Here is a 14,360-nt window from a genome sequence, read left to right as displayed (position 1 = left end):
GATATTAGACTAAAAAAAACCTCTAAGGCACCTTTTAACTTGTAGTACTTGTTGTTTTGCTTTCAGATGAGACCATACTGTTGTAAGTGACAAACAGAAGAAACAGCAAACAGAAAAAGCCTACAAGGCTTTTACAAACCTGTGCAGTATGGAATTAATTCTTCCTCTCCTGTCGTGTTTCCACTTCAACTGGTAAAGCACTGAACATGAGAGCAAGGAGCCCCACTTCACCACTCCAGCTGTGTGTGCCTGGGGAAACTGCCTGCCTTAAAAAGGAGGCACTGAGCAAGAGGCCATCGGGGGGGTCCTATGGAGTTATGATATCACCAGTATGTAAAAGGACAGCTGAGTCACTAAAAGCCAGACCTTCACCAAAAAGTATACACAAACGTTCATAACAGCATTGTTCATAATAGCCCCAAAGAGGAAACAACCCAAATGTCCACCAACTGATGAATGGGTAAACAAAACATGGTCCAAACAATATTATTCCTGAAACAATATTCCTGAAATATTCAGGAATAAAAAGGAATAAACTACTAATACAGGCTACAGCATGGATGAACCTTGAAAATATTATGCTAAGTAAAAGCCAGTTACAAAAGTCTACATACTGTATGATTTCAATTATACAGAATGTCCAGAATAGAAAATCTATAGAGATAGAAAGTAGATGAGTAGTTGTCTAGGGCTGCAGGTAGGACTGGGTTGGAGGAAATAGGGAGTGAGTGAGTGACTGCTAACAGGTTTTTTTCCTTTTGGGGGGTGATGAAAATGTTCTAAAATTGACTGTGGTGATGATGTACAAATCTGTGAGTATGCTAAAAAAAAAAAAACATTAAACTATACATGCTAGATAAATTGTATGGTAAGGAAATTATATCTCAATAAAGCTATATTTTTTTTAGAATCTAGTCCTAATAAACTTTGTGCCTAGAAATAAAATTGATAAGATAGGAGAAGAGTCACATAAATATAAAGCCTCTGTTGACTTTTCCTGAAATTATGCACAGAAACATGTATCTAATAAAATACATCATAGCAATCAAAACCTTGCCAGCTTAAAATATTACTCAAAAGAGTACTAAATTATTTACAAAAGGGTTCATTAAAAAACCCTGTTGGGGGACTTCCCTGGTGGGCCAGTGGTTAAGAAGCTGCCTTCCAATGCAGGGGACGCAGGTTTGATCCCTGGTCAGGAAACCAGATCCCACATGCCCACAGGACAATTAATTCTGCATGCCGCAACTCGAGAAGTCCTCGTGCTCTAGAGCCTGTACTCGGCAACAAGAAAAGCCCATGCACCATAACCAGAGCCGCCCAGTCGTTCTGCAACTAGAAAAATGCCCCTGTGGTGCAACAAAGAGCCTGTGTGCTACAACGAAGACCCAGCGCAGCCAAAAGCAAAACAAATGGAACCAAAAAAGCAAGAAAACAAACTCTGCTGAGTACTTTCAAAGTGAATGCCAAGGTAACTAGGTGAAAAAATATTGGCATAGTTTCAGATAGTCCCACCTAAGGAACTAAATATTTGACTTTCTCCTTTAACTAATCTATGCCCTCTTCAAAAACATCTAAAACACAACTGATACTCCTTTAGGGGAAGCAGCATTCCATGTATTGACATTGTTCTACAGCCAACAACTATAAACCAATGATATCAAAAATCAACCAAAAAACAACAAAAAAACAAATATCAATCAGAAGTGAACTGTAGGAATGGCTGAAGGAAGGTACAAGTCTTTTCCCAATAGTGGACTCCTGGAGTTCTTTTTTAAAAAATTACTGGCACAAACAAGGTATATCATAAGCATCTTTATCTGTTCTGGAGCCATCAGGAGATCCAGAGGAAGAACTCGGCCCCTCCCTGGTGTACTTATCAACTGTGAGTCAGTTCTGAGACAAACAGCCTTCCAATGACACAGCAGTGACCGCCTACACAAAGTGCCAAGTGTGGTTTGGATTATGAAATGTCACCGTCCTGTTACCTGAAAGTCACCTCTTTGATTCTTTAACTGCTGAAGTGGAGCTAGACTGTCTGAGCCTCATTCCACTACAGAGAAGCAGTTGGGGTGTTTCAGGGGATCCCCACATTCAAAACTGCACATATAAGCCATGTTACATTAGGGTACTGCTGCACTCATCAAAAGGAGCACTTACTACTAGGAACTGAAAGCCTGGTCTCCCCAAGATTAATATGTTGAAATCTAATTCCCAGTGTGACAGTATTTGCAAGTGGGGCCTTTGAGAGATAATTAGGTCATGTGGGCAGATTGGTCAAGAATGGGAGCACTCTTAAGGAAGAGGAGGGAGAAGCTACAAGGAGAGCTACAAAGAGTCAATGGTAGTGTCCCAGTGCAGTAGCACAAACCTGTGCTGAGGCTTAGCACTCCTCCTGCAGGAGAACTGACAATGACATCCCTTAACTGTAGAACAGGTGGACCAACACATGAGCCAAACGTAAACTGTGCTTTCAGCAAAAGCAAAGGGCGAACAAGTGGACAGCTTGTCTTTCAAATCCAGTCATTTGTAGGCCCCTCTCCAACATTTTCTCATTTCTATTTAGGGGAAGTGCTGTTCCTAACTTCTATTTATCAAAGAAGAAAAAAAAGGAAAGGCCCTGAGGCCTAGAATAGATTGGGCCCAGGCTTGACCCCCTATACTGCAGTCACAGACAAGAAGAAAATGTTGGTGGCTTACATTTCTCATCCATGCCTTGTGTCCATCCATGTTCAGCTGTGGTTCTGCTCTGCTATCTTGCCACTAGGAGCCAAGCTAAGTCCCCACCCTGACCCCCGGCGCACGCACGCACGCACACACACATGCGCACACGCGCACACACACACACACGCACACACACACACACTGCCCATCTCATACCAGAGAAGACAGACACAGTAAACCATGAGCACCTCTACAGGTGCTCACCAGAACTGACACATACCACTTCCTCTCTCATCTCAGTGATGAATGCAAGTCACATGACCATTCCTAAGTTCAACAGGATAGGGATGTGGAAGCCTCTCCCAGAGATGAGAAGCAAATAAATGAATAATCATTATGTGAATAACTGAACAACTATGCTGTCTTGATGACCTCACCTGCCAGCTGTGAAGCACAGGAAACTCTTCTGTCTTCCACAGCCCACCAATTACTGAATCTAAAGTGCCCAGAAATTAATATGGTAATAAATTATTGGCCTTTTGCTTTTGGACTTATGAAAAAGTGCTAAAGTAATAAACTGAAACCCTACTCTTTAGGGTTTGGGGTTTCCCTTGTGGCTCAGCTGGTAAAGAATCCGCCTGCAATGTGGGAGACCTGGGTTTGATCCCTGGGTTGGGAAGATCCTCTGGAGAAGGGAAAGCCTACCCACTCCAGTATTCTGGCCTGGAGAATTCCATGGGCTGTATAGTCCATGGGGTCACAAAGAGTCAGACACGACTGCGTAACTTTCACTTCACTTCACTCTTTACAGTAGCTAGAAGAGGGGGAAAGAGTTGAGATATTAATGTCAGATAAAGCAGACATCACAGCAAAGAAAATGACCAGGGATATAGAGGGATGTTACATAATAATGAAAGAGTCAGTTCACTCTGAAGACATAATAATCCTACATGTGTATGTACCTAGACAAGAGGCAAAGGGATACACACATAGTGACTAGGACAGAATAGAGACTGGAAGTAGTTCCACACAAATATGACAAATGTCTAAACACAAAGTATATCGGAACATTTAAACATCCACATGCAAGAAAATGAACCTCAATCTAAATCTCACCTCTTACACAAAGTTAACTCAAAATGGATCACAGATCTAAATGTAAAATGTACACTTATTAAACTTTAAAAGAAAAACACAGAAAAAAAATCTTTACGACTTAGAATTAGGTAGAATAAGCCATTGGAGAAGGCAATGGCACCCCACTCCAGTACTCTTGCCTGGAAAACCCCATGGACGGAGGGGCCTGGTAGGCTGCAGTCCATGGGGTCGCTAAGAGTCAGACACGACTGAGTGACTTCACTTTCACTTTTCACTTTCATGCATTGGAGAAGGAAATGGCAACCCACTCCAGTGTTCTTGCCTGGAGAATCCCAGGGACGGGGGAGCCTGGTGGGCTGCCGTCTATGGGGTCGCACAGAGTCGGACACGACTGAAGCGACTTAGCAGCAGAATAAGCCATGATACCAAAAGTACCATGTATAGCAGAAAAGTTGATAAACTGAACTCTTTCAAAATTAAAAACTTTTGCTCTGTGAAAGACATTTAAGAGATAAAAAGACAAGCTATAGACTGGAGAAACTATTTGCATGTCACTTACTCAACAAGAATATAGAATATAGAAAGAACTCTCTCTCAAAAAAAAAGGAAAGAACAGTCAAAACTCAATAGTAAGAAAACAACTATTGAAAAAACTGGTTTAAAAAAAACCTTGAATAGACACTTCACCAAAGAATATATATAGATAAACAAATAAAAGAAACAAATAAAAAGAAGGCCAACATTAGCTATTAAGGAAATGCAAATTAAAACAACTGTGAGATACCACTACATGTCTACTGAATGGCTAAAAAAAAAAAAAAAAAAAAAAAAAAAGATAATAATGCCAAACCACATGATCATCTCATTAGATGTCAAAAAAAGCATTTGACAAAATTCAACAGCCATTCAAGTTAAACACTCTTACCAAAGTGGACATGGAGGGAGCATATTGCAACCTAATAAAAGCTATTGATGACAAGCCCAAAGCCAACATAATAATGGTGAAAAGCTGAAAGCCTTGTTAAAATCTGGTAAAAGACAAGCATGCCCACTCTATTCAACATAGTACTGGAAATCTTAGCCACAGAAATCAGACAAGAAAGAGAACTAACAATATCCAAATTGGAAGAGAAGAGGTAAAATCTTCATTATATGCAGATGACATGATTATATATATGTATATACATATAAGCCTTAAGACTCCACACAAAAACTACCAGAATAAACAATTTCAGCAAGATAGCAGGATACAAGATTAACATACAGAAATATGTTGCATTTCTTTACACTAACAATGAAACATCACAAATGGAAAGTAAAAAACAATCTCTCTTAAAATCACACACACAAAAAAACTAGGAATAAACCTAACCAAGGAGGTGAAAAATTTACATGCTGAGAACTATAAAACATTGATAAAGGAAATGGATGATGATTTAAATACATGGAAAGATATCACGTGTTATTGGATTGGAAGAATATTGTTAAATGGTCATACTACACAAAGCAATCTATAGATTAAATGTAGGATTTATGCGATCTCTCTCAAATTACCCAGGACATCTGTCACAGAACTAGAACAAATAATCCTAAAATTTATGCGGAACTAGAGAAGATCCAGAATTGCCAAAGCAAGCCTGAGGAAAAAGGACAAAGCTGGAGGCATAACTCTTCCAGACTTTAGACAATACTATAAGCTTACAGTAATCAAGAGAGCATGGTACTGGCACAGAAACAGACATATAGATCAGTGGAACAGAATAGAGAGCCCAGAAATAAACCCCCATACCTACAATCAATTCATCTTCGGCAAAGTAGGCAAGCATATACAATGCAGAAAAGACAGTCTTATCAGCAAGTGGTGCTAGGAAACCTAGACAGCTACATGTAAAGCAATGAAACTAGAACACTCCCTCGGACAATATACAAAAATAAATTCAAATGTCCTAAAGACTTCAACAAAAACTTCCCTAATATGGGGAAGGAAATAGCCACCCAAGTCCAAGAAACTCAGAGTCCCAAACAGGATAAACCGAAGGCGAAACAACCCAAGACACATATTAATCAAACTAACAAAGATCAAACAGAAAGAGCAAATATTAAAAGCAGCAAGGGAAAAGCAACAAACAACACACAAGGGGATCCCCATAAGGATAATAGCTGATCTTTCAATAGAAACTCTTCAGGCCAGAAGGGAATGGCAGGACATACTTAAAGTGATGAAAGGGAAAAACCTACAACCCAGATTACTGTACCCAGCAAGGATCTCATTCAAATATGGAGAAATCAGAAGCTTTACAGACAAGCAAAAACAGAGAATTCAGCACCACCAAACCAGCTCTTCAACAAATGCTAAAGGATCTTCTCTAGACAGGAAACACAGTAAAGGTTTATAAAAACAAACCCAAAACAACAAAGTAAATGGCAACGGGATTATACTTATCAACAATTACCTTAAATGTGAATGGGTTAAATCCTCCAACCAAAAGACAAAGATTGGCTGAATGGATAGAAATACAAGATCCCTATATATGCTGTCTACAAGACACCCACCTCAAAACAAGGGACACACACAGACCCAAACTGAAGGGCTGGAAAAAGATATTTCATGCAAATAGAGACCAAAAGAAAGCAGGAGTAGCAATACTCATGTCAGAAAATAGACTTTGAAATAAAGACTGTGACAAGAGACAAAGAAGGAAGCTACATAATGATGAAAGGATCAATCCAAGAAGATATAACAATTATAAATATATATGCCCCCAACATAGGCGCACCTCAATATGTAAGGCAAATGCTAACAAGTAAGAAAGGGGAAATTAACAATAACACAATAATAGTGGGGGACTTTAATACCCCACTCACACTTATGGATAGATCAACCGAACAGAAAATTAGCAAGAAAACACGAGCTCTACATAATACAATGGACCAGTCAGAACTACCTGACATATATATAGGGCATTTCACCCAAAAACAATGGAATTCACCTTTTTTTTCAAGTGCACACGAAACATTCTCCAGGACAGATCATATCCTGGGCCATAAATCTAGCCTTGGTAAATTCAAAAAACTGAAGTCATTTCAAGTATCTTTTCTGATCACAATGTGGTAAGATTAGATGTCAACTATAGGAAAAAAAAAAAGACTATTAAAAATACAAACATATGGAAGCTAAACAACATGCTTCTGGATCACCAACAGATCACGGAATAAATCAAAAAAGGAAATCAAAATATGCATAGAAACAAATGAAAATAAAACCATGACAACCCCAAACCTATGGGATTCAGTAAAAGCAGTGCTAAGAGGAGATTCATAGCAATACAAGCCTACCTCGAGAAACATCAAATAAACAAACTAACTTTACACCTAAAGCAACTAGAAAGAGAGAAGAACCTCAAAGTTAGTAGAAGGAAAGAAATCATAACAATAAGAGCAGAAATAAAAGAAACGAAGGAGACTATAGCAAAAATCAACAAACTAAAAGCTGTTTCTTTGAGAAAATAGACAAACCATTAGCCAGACCCATCAAGAAAAAAAAGGGAGAAGAATCAAATCAATAAAACTGGAAATGAAAATGGAGAAATCACAAGAGACAACACAGAAACACAAAAGATCATAAGAGACTACTATGAGCAATTATACACCAATAAAATGGACAACTTGGAAGAAATGGACAAATCTTAGAAAAGTATAACCTTCCAAAAGTGAACCAGGAAGAAATAGGAAAATTTTAAAGACCTATCACAAGCAAAGAAATCAAAGTTGTAATCAAAAATCTTCCAACAAACAAAAGCCCAGGACCAGATGGCTTCATAGGTGAATGCTACCAAAAATTTAGAGAAGAGCTAACACCTATCGTACTCAAACTCTTCCAGAAAATTGCAGAGGAAGGTAAACTGCCAAACTCATTCCATGAGGCCACCATCACTCTTAATACCAAAACCAGACAAAGATGCCACAAAAAAGAAAACTACAGGCCAATATCACTGATGAAATAGATGTAAAAATCCTCAACAAAATCCTAGAGAACAGAATCCCACAATATATTAAAAAGATCATACATCATGACCAAGTGGGGCTTTATCCCAGGGATGCAAGGATTCTTCAATATTCACAAAATCAATGTGACACACCATATTAACAAATTGAAAGATTAAAAACCATATGATTATCTCAATAGATGCAGAGAAAGCCTTTGGCAAAATTCAACACCCATTTATAATAAAAACTCTCCAGAAAGAAGGCATAGAAGGAACATACCGCAACATAATAAAAGCTATATTCCACAAACCCACAGCAAACACTATCCTCAATGACGAAAAATTGAAAGCATTTCTTCTAAAATCAGGAACAAGACAAGGGTGCCCACTCTCACCAATACTATTCAACATAGTTTTTCAAGACCTAGCCACAGCAATCAGAGAAGAAAAAGAAATAAAAGGAATCCAGATTGGAAAAGAAGAAGTAAAACTCTCCCTGTTTGCAGATGACATGATCCTCTACATAGAAAACCCTAAAAACACCACCAGAAAATTACTAGAGCTAATCAATGAATATAGTAAAGTTGTAGGATATAAAATTAATCCATAGAAATCCTTTGCCTTCCCATACACTAACAATGAGAAAACAAAGACACATAAGGAAATAATTCCATTCACCATTGCAACAAAAAGAATAAAATACTTAGGAGTAAATTTACCTGAAGAAACAAAAGACCTTCCCTCATAGCTAAGTTGGTAAAGAATCCGCCTGCAATGCAGGAGACCCTGGTTTGATTCCTAGGTTGGGAAGATCCGCTGGAGAAGGGAAAAGGCTACCCACTCCAGTATTCTTGGGCCTCCCCTGTGGCTCAGCTGGTAAAGAATCTGCCTGCAATGCGGGAGACCTGGGTTCAATCCCTGGGTTGGGAAGATCCCCTGGAAAAGGGAAAAGGCTACCCACTCCAGTATTCTGGCCTGAGTCAGACACAACTGAGCAACTTTCACTTTCACTTTTCACATATAGAAAACTATAAAACACTGATGACAGAAATCAAAGATGACACAAATGGATGGAGAAATATACCATGTTTGTGGATTGGAAGAATATAGTGAAAATGAGTATACTACCCAAAGCAATCTATAGATTCAACACAATCCCTATCAAGCTACCAATGGTATTTTTCACAGAACTAGAAAAAATAATTTCACAATTTGTATGGAAACACAAAAGCCTCAAATAGCCAAAACAATCTTGAGAAAGAAGAATGGAACTGGAGGAATCAACCCGCCTGACTTCAGACTATACTACAAAGCTAGTGTCATCCAGACAGTAAGGTACTGGCACACAGACAGACATATAGATCAATGGCACAAAATAGAAAGCCCAGAGATAAATCCACACAACTATGGATACCTTATCTTTGACAAAGGAGGCAAAAATATACAATAGAGAAAAGACAATCTCTTTAACAAGAGGTGCTGGGAAAAACTGGTCAACCACCTGTAAAAGAATGAAACTAGAACACTTTCTAACACCAAAAATAAACTCAAAATGGATTAAAGATCTAAACATAAGACCAGAAACTATAAAACTCCAAGAGGAAAACATAGGCAGAACACCCTGACATAAATCACAGCAAGATCCTCTATGACTCATCTCCCAGAGTAATGGAAATAAAAACAAAAATAAACAAATGGGACCTAATTAAACTTAAAAGCTTTTGCACAATGAAGGGAACTATAGCAAGGTGAAAAGGCAGCCTTCAGAATGGGCGAAAATAATAGCGAACAAAGCAACTGACAAAGAATTAATCTCCAAAATACACAAGCAGCTCATGCAGCTCAATTCCAGAAAAATAAACGACCCAATCAAAAAATGGGCCAAAGAACTAAACAGTCATTTCTCCATACAGATGGCTAACAAACACATGAAAAGATTCTCAACATCACTCATTATCAGAGAAATGCAAATCAAAACCGCAATGAGGTACCATCTCACGCCAGTCAGAATGGCTGCCATTAAAAAGTCTACAAACAATAAATGCTGGAGAGAGTGTGGAGAAAAGGGAACCCTCTTACACTGATGGTGGGAATGCAAACTAGGTCAGCCACTATGGAGGTCAGTGTGGAGATTCCTTAAAAAATTGGAAATAGAACTGCCGTAAGACCCAGCAATCCCACTGCTGGGCATACAAACCAAGGAAATCAGAACTGAAAGAGACATGTGTACCCCAATGTTCATTGCAGCACTGTTTATAATAGCCAGGACATGGAAGCAACCTAGATGTCCATCAGCAGACGAGTGGATCAGGAAGTTGTGGTACATATACACACTGGAATATTACTCAGCTATAAAAAAGAACACATTTGAGTCAGTTCTAATGAGGTGGATGAAACTGGAGCCTATTATACAGAGTGAAGTAAGCCACACAGAGAAACACCAATACAGTATATTAACACATATATATGGAATTTAGAAAGATGGTAATGATGACCCTACATGCAAGACAGTAAAAAGACACAGATGTAAAGAACAGACTTTTTGAGTATGTGGGAGAAGGCAAGGGTGGGATGATTTGAGAGAATAGCACTGAAACATCTATATTACCATATGTAAAATACATGACCAGTTCAAGTTCGATGCGTGAAGCAGGGCACTCAAAACTGGTGCTCTGGGACAACCCAGAGGGATGCGGTGGGGAGCGAGGTGGGAAGGGGGTTCAGAATACCGGGACACATGTGCACCCGTGGCTGATGCATGTTGATGTATGGCACAAACCACAATATTGTAAAGTTATTAGTCTCCAATTAAAATAATAAATAAATAAATACATTCAAATGTCCCAAAGACTTCAACACAGACGTGATATCAAACTCCTAGAAGAGAACATAGGCAAAACATTCACTGACATAAATTGTTGCAATGTTTTCTTAGGTCACTCTCCCAAGGTAACAGAAATAAAAGTAAAAGTAAACAGAACCATATCAAACTTAAAAGCTTTTGCATAGTAAAGGGAAACATAAAAGACAACCAATGCAATGGGAGACAATACTTGCAAATGATGCAATCAACAAGGGTTTAATTTCTAAAATATACAAACAGCTCACACAACTCAATAACAAAAAACTAAACACAATTAAAAAAAATGGGCAGAAGACCTAAATAAACATTTCTCCAAAGAAGACATACAGATGATCAATAGGCACATGAAAAGATACTCAACATTGCTACTTATTAGAGAAATGCAAAATTAAAACTATGATGAGGTATCGCCTCACACCAGTCAGAATGGCCATCACTAAAATGTCTACAAACAACAAATGCTGGAGAGGATGTGGAGAAATAGGAACTATCCTGCACTGTTGGTGGAATGTGGACTGGTGCAGTCACTACAGCAAACAGTATGGAGACTACTTAAAAAGTAGAAACACAGTTACCAAATGATCCAGCAATCCCATTCCTGAGCATATATCCAGAGAATACTATAGTTTGAAAAGGTACATGCACCCTAATGTTCACAGCAACATTATTTACAATAGCCAAGACGTGAACTCAACCTCAACGTCCACCATTAGATGAATGGATAAAGAAGATGTGGTATACACACACACACTACATAAACACACAGTGGAATACTACTCAGCCATTAAAAAAGAATGAAATAATGCCCTCTGCAGCAACATGGATGCAACTAGTGATTATCATACTAAGTGAAGTAAGTCAAAGATAAATACCATATATCACTTATATGTGGAATCTGAAAAATGATACAAATGAACTTATTTACAAAACAGAAATAGACTCTCAGACTATTATTAGACTATTATTAGGTGACTAATTTATGGTTACCAAAAGGGAAAGAAAATTAAGATGGATAAATTAGGACTTTGGGATTAGCAGATACAAACTGGTATATATAAAACAGATAAATGACAAGGTCCTGCTGTGTAGCACAGGAAACTATATGCAGCATCCTGTAATAGGCCATAATGGAAAAGTATATAATAATCACTTTGCTTATACCAGAAACACAACATTGTAAATCAAGTACACTTCAGTAAATAAATAAAAATCTAAAATATTAGAAAAAATAATGTCAAAACTAAGTGTTGACAGGGACACAGAGCCACTTGAATCCTCAGACATTGTTGGTGGGAGTGCAAAACAGTGCTGCCAGTCTAGCTATGTGATCTTGGGCAAATTACTTAACTTCTGTGATCTCTGGTTCCCTTTTGTATAAAAAGGAAGGTTCAAAGCAGATTGGAGAGCATGGGTTCGTGTCCCCTAAAGCCCTATACTTATTCCTGTTCTAACGGAAACACTGTAGCCTCTGCCTGTCCAGTACCTGTTCCTCCTTTTTCTGGTAATGGCCTATAATTTTCCCTGCTGTGACTGTGTGGTTCGGGGGCGGTGTGTGCATGCGTGCGTGCATGCGTGCGTGTGTGGTGTGTGTGTGCGCGCGCTGATTCCATTATTGCCTGCCCCCTGGCCATGACCCCAGCTGCAGGCAAGGACATGTGACCCAGCCTGGCCAATCTAGGCACAATTCAGGGATGTGCACATGACCCAGGCTGGACCAACTGAGAGCCATTCTCAGTCAGGACTCTCTCAGGGGCCATTATAGAAAAAGCTCTTTCTGCAGATGGCACCAATCTGAAAGGATAAATCTGCAGCTGCCAAGGGACCACCTCTGCCACCACTTAGGAGACCCTGCCAGAGAATAAAGGCCACTCTGAGTGAAACGGTGTCAAGTAATGCAAAGAGATATACTTGATCATTTGAGCTCCTGAATCCAGCCATGCCTGAATCTAGAACAGTCCCTTGGACTTTTCAGTTATTTGAGCAATCAATTCTCTTTCATGCTTAAAGGTCATTTAAGGTGGGTGTGTCACTTACATCTGAAAGAATCCTGACAGATACGACCGTGAATTTTTATTAAATGGCCATGGTGAACTAGATACTGTAAAAAAAACACTTGATGCCATTAAAGAAATCTAAGATTGAGGCAATATTAAGGCAAAATACAGAAGACACAAGCTAGATGGTAGCATCGAACTACTTAATTTAACATGTTCAATTTCTAGCTGGAGGGCACAGAGATGAATGCACAGAGAGGATAGACTCCTTTCAACCCCTCCATCCTAAAACAAAATCGGAGTAGCTCCTCACTGATCTCTCTGCCTCTAGTACTGGTTCCTTCCAACCCATCCTCCATAAAGGGAGGTCACAGAAAGACCTAGAATCTCAAGACTTCATTGCTCTGCTCAGAATTCTCCAACCCACAGGACAAAACACCCAGATATAAATCCATGCACCTATGGTTAATTAATATATGACAAAGGAGGCAAGACTACACAATGTTCAACAAATGGTGCTGGGAAAACTGGATAGCTACATATAAAAAAGAATGAAATCAGATCATTCTTTAACACCACACACAAAAATAAGCTCAGAATGGATTAAACACCTAAATGTGAAATCAGACACATTAAAACTCCTAAAGGAAAACATGGGCAGAACACTCTGACATAAATCATATCAGTACCTTTTTTCAAGTCATCTCCTAGAATAATGGAAATAAAAAATGGGACCTACCTAAACTCAAGCTTTTGCACAGCAAAGGAAACAATAAACAAAATGAAAAGACCACTCACAGATTGGAAGAAAGTATCTGCAAATGATGTGACCAAAAAGGGATTAGTCTCCAAAATTTGCAAACAGCTCATAACACTTAATAGCATCAAAACAAACAACCCAATCAGAAAAACAGGCAGAAGACCTAAACAGACATTTATCCAAAGAGGATATACAAATGGCCAAGAGGCACATGAAAAGATGCTCAACATCGCTAATTATTAGAGAAATGCAAATCAAAACTACAATGAGATTTTCAGCTCACACCAGCCAGAAAGGCTACCATCAAAAAATCCACAAATAATACATGCTGGAGAGGATGTGGAGAACAGAGAACCCTCCCACACTGTTGGTGGGAATTTAAATTGGCACAGCCACTTATGAAGAACACTATGAATAGAGCTACCATTGACCCTGCAATCCCACTCCTGAGCTTGTATCCAGAGAAAAACATGATCCAAAAGGATACATGTACTCCAGTGTTCATTGCAGCACTGTTTACAATAGCCAAGACATGAAAGCAACCTCAATGTCCATCAACAGGATGGATAAGAAGATGTGGTACATATACACAATGGACTATTACTCAGCCATTAAAAAGAACGAAATAATGCCATTTGCAGCAACATGGATGGACCTAGAGAGTGTCACACTGACGGAAGTTAAGTCAGAGAAGGACATCCTTTATATGCGGAATCTAAAAAGAAAGGGTATAAAAGAATTTACTTACAAAATAGAAAGACTCACAGACTCTGAGAATGAACTTACGGTTGCCTGTGCTAATGTGCTAAGTCGCTTCAGTCATGTCTGACCCTTTGTGACCCCATGGACTGTAGCCCACCAGGCTCCTCTGTCCATGGGATTCTCCAGGCAAGAATGCTGGAGTGGGTTGCCATGCCCTTCTCCAGAGGATCTTCCTGACCCAGGAATCGAACCCAAGTTTCCTGTGGCTCCTACACTGAAGGCAGATTCTTTAC

The 14,360-nt window shown here is 39.0% G+C and overlaps 1 protein-coding gene across 1 annotated transcript in view; it reads right to left on the bottom strand.

Annotated features, from left to right (window-relative positions):
- Positions 1 to 14,360, bottom strand: part of PHKA2 (phosphorylase kinase regulatory subunit alpha 2) — a 91,755-nt gene that overhangs the window by 63,357 nt on the left and 14,038 nt on the right. The window lies entirely within an intron of this gene.

Source organism: Budorcas taxicolor, chromosome X, assembly GCF_023091745.1.
Source record: "Budorcas taxicolor isolate Tak-1 chromosome X, Takin1.1, whole genome shotgun sequence".
NCBI classification, from domain to species: Eukaryota; Metazoa; Chordata; class Mammalia; order Artiodactyla; family Bovidae; genus Budorcas; species Budorcas taxicolor.
The sequence above is the reverse complement of the archived record's forward strand: the minus strand, read 5'-3'. Positions and strand labels throughout refer to the sequence as shown.